The sequence below is a fragment of the Trichechus manatus genome, unplaced genomic scaffold, assembly GCF_000243295.1.
Source record: "Trichechus manatus latirostris isolate Lorelei unplaced genomic scaffold, TriManLat1.0 scaffold00019, whole genome shotgun sequence".
NCBI classification, from domain to species: Eukaryota; Metazoa; Chordata; class Mammalia; order Sirenia; family Trichechidae; genus Trichechus; species Trichechus manatus.
In genome coordinates this window covers 20,488,494-20,492,282 of record NW_004443955.1, presented here as the reverse complement: position 1 = coordinate 20,492,282, position 3,789 = coordinate 20,488,494, and positions in this window count along the sequence as shown.

Sequence of the window (3,789 nt, the reverse complement as noted above, 5' to 3'; positions counted from 1 at the left end):
TGTCACCATTAGCAGATCGCTTGGGCATTCAAGGGATCTGTACTCCCAAGATTAGCTGCAAGTCCTCCAATTAGAGCCAGATTGGATTGACTGCATGGCCAAGTGTGGAAAGATGACCCAAGGGAGGCCTGTCAAGTTTCCCTATAAGCAGGGAAGAGTTGGAGTTCTAGCTCCTATGCATTTATAGACAGGGTCTTCTCTCCTTTAGAGCAACTACTCTGACTCCATGGATAGAGATCCTGGGTGACAGATATTGTAACTTGTCCTATTTACATTGCTCTGGCTTAATCAAACTGGCACAGTGACATTGCTAAGACACCTCTGCCACAGTGCTTCTCAATGCATTACAGATAATATCAGCTGTAATAGCAAAGGAGCACATGGGACCTTGCAGAAGACACTTTTGTCTTTAAAAATTTGACAGATGATAGATAGATAAGTAACAAACCCGTTGCCTTCAAATAGATTCTGACTCATAGCCACCCTATAGGACAAAGTAGAACTGTCCCATAGGGTTTCCTAGGCTGTAATCTTGACAGAAACAGATTGCCACATCTTTTTCCCATGGAGAGGCGGGCGGGTTCAAACTGCCAACCTTTTGGTTAGCAGACGAGTGCTTTAACCATTGTGCCACCAGGGCTCCTTAGAGACAGAGAGAGACAGATGCTGTTAAGTCAACTCCAACTCATGGTGACCCGATATACTACAGAACGGAATGTTGCCTGGCCCTGCATCATAGTCATGACTGCTGGCATGTTCGAGTCCATTGTTGGGGCTATTGTGTTATTGCATTTCACTGAGGGTCTCCTACACACTCACTGACCCTTTACTTCACCAAACATGATGTCCTCCTTTGGTGACATGTCCAAAACAAGAGAGTCGGACAATGTTCTATTGTGATCCAAGAGGTTCTCACTGGCTAATATTCTGGAAGTAGATCAGCAGGCCTTTCTTACTAGTCTGTCTTAATCAGGAAGCTCTGCTGAAACCTGGTCACTATAGGTGACCCTGATGGTATTTGAAATACTGATAGCATAGCTTCCACTGTAAGACAAAATGACAGATAGGTGGTGGAAAAACTTAACAGAACAGGTGAAATTATTAGATCTCCATGTAAGCAAACATACACTGAGATATAAAAGCAATTGTATCTGGCAGGACTCTAATGTAAGTGTAAAGAGTGAGAACTCTCAACCTGAATTATCAAACTGATACACAAATAGGGTTGTTTCTTCAGAAGCCAAATATCTTGTTACTCATATGAATTAAAGACAGAAGGCTGCCTATTATAAACGGGGGACACTTTATTAAAAAAAAAAAAGTAACAATTGTAACATCATAGACTAGCGTCCATATGGAGGACTTGGTAAACACCTGTTGACCTACTACTATGTGTAAATAGAAATATAATATAAAAACAGTGTATTAAAAATTTATCAGCTGCATATATGAGTCCAACACTGTTGTAAGTGCTGCTGTGGTTATGTAGTAGTTAAATTGGTTAAAACAACAATATTATTCTTTGAGCAGAACATATTATCAGAAAGAGGCAGGAGATAGCACAGTATTTTTTTTTAAATACTCAAGGAAGCTGGAGGAGTTTATAGCGGTGGGAAGAGGGAAGTATGACCTTAGATGTCTGTATCTTTAGATGTTTCACTTTCTGCAGCATTTAATGATTGAAAAATGCTGTTCCTCATTTTCGATTTGTGGTTGAGCTGTTAGAACCTCAGACAGGAACTTTATTTGGACAGAAGCTAGAGACAAAAAGCTTTCTCGTGGGGGTTCACTTGCTGTTTTAATTCAGTTGTATTAACAGCCTGCTTTAAAGGTATAGCTGCTACCTCTCCCACGTACTGCTCTTTCTCTTCTTCTTTTATACTTTCTCTGTTTTCTGAGTTACTTCTGCTCTCTACAGTAGGGGAAGTGACCTTCAGCGGCAGCAGAGTAGAAAAAGCCCAGATTTGCCATTAGGCCTCAGGTTGCTCTGACCCTGTCACAACATGCTCTGTGTCACCGGGCATGTTATTTCATCGCTCTAAGTCTTAGTTGCCTCATCTTAAACAGGGGATTTTATCAACTGTCTCAGGTTTGGGAAAATTAAATATTATCACGTGTGCTATGTCGTGCACAGAAACCGGTAGATGGTTGTGCTTCCTCGGTGGTACTTATTATTATAAATAGACTTTTCATGGTGACGGAGGCACTGTTTTCTATCATTTCCTCCCAAATTCTGATGTTTTTTAAAAACTTTCACTCCTCTCCTCCCATCTCCTAGCTATTAGTATCGTGGTCGTTGTTAGCTGTCATGGTGTGGGCCCCCGACTTAATGGCAACCCCACGCACAACATGCTGTTGTGATCCATAGAGTTTTTCTGGCTGATTTTTGGAAGTAGATCACCAGGCCTTTCTTCCTAGTCTATCTTACTCTGGAAGCTCCATTGAAACCTGTTCAGCACACAAGCTTCAGGATGGTGGCTGTGCATGAAGGGCACTGGCCAGAAACAAACCTGGGTCTTCAGCACGGAAGGTGAGAATGCTACCACTAAACCACCATTATTATCATTTGCTAACCTTTATTAAGTGCTTACCATGGGCCAGGAAACTATGGCGAGTACTTTATATAAATTATCTATTTCTCTTTAACTGTCTAAGAGATAGCTATTATTTTAATCTCATTTTATTAAAAGGAAGGCTGAAATTCAGAGAGGTTTAGTGAACTAGCTGAGTCACACGCAAATATGAGGTTGCTAAACCAGTGAGTATTTTTTTTTGGGGGGGATTTGAGGTTCTTCTGATTACAGAGTCTGAGCTCTTAACCACCAACCACCACCAATTAAACTCCTGTCCTGCTCACAAACCGCCCATTCCTGTAACAACCTATACAATGTCTGTTCTGTCTCAAAGCCAGTTTAAGTGTTGCTGTAACTCCTGTATCTAATTTAAAAGCTGCTGTTTCTTGGGGGTGAGTTCCTGATCTCCCTGAGGGAGGGATCGGATCCTGCATATAGATTTCCTCCTAAGTCACCCCACACAACCAGAGCAGAGAATATGTGTCCAGCAGACACAGGTTTATTAATATATGGGAAAATAAACTGACTAGGCAGAGAAATAGAGCAAATGAAATGCAAATTAAGATTACAGCAGGAAGAGGGAGGACTGGGAAATGTCGTATATATTTTTACAGCAATAAATTTAAAAAAATAAAACGAGGGAGAAGGAAGGAAAAGAATGAAAGGGAAAGGGACACACAGCGAATATTGACTGAACACCGTACTGCCAATTATTGCACCGATGAGTCTTTAAGAGTAGTCCCACTGAGGACTCAGCGCAGTGCGCCTGGGCACGTTAAGTCAGTCAGCTTAGGAACTAAGGCTCAGAAAACAGCTAGATGGATCCAGAAGACCGGCACCGTCGCGCACCACGAAGCACAGGCTTAATAGGTTGCCTGGCTCTTGCACCTCTTCCCAGGGTCACACAGAGGCTGCTTTCTTCCCCTTGACCCTCTAGGGCCCGACGGGAGAAGAGGGAACCCCTCTGAGTATGTGTCGAGATATGTTATTAAGAAATTACAAGTTTGCAAGCCATATTTGTCGTTTTTCCCTACTTTGAACAAAAAAAACACGAGTCACCTCAACTCCCTTAGTAACCGCCAAGGTCTCTGGACACACCTTGCCCTTCCTGTGAGCCAACCCAGACGCAGGAGTTACAAGCGATCTCTTCCTCCTTGCCCAGCCAGTGCCCAGCACCGAGCCGCAACACGTTCTTGCAACACGCGGCCACGCTGCC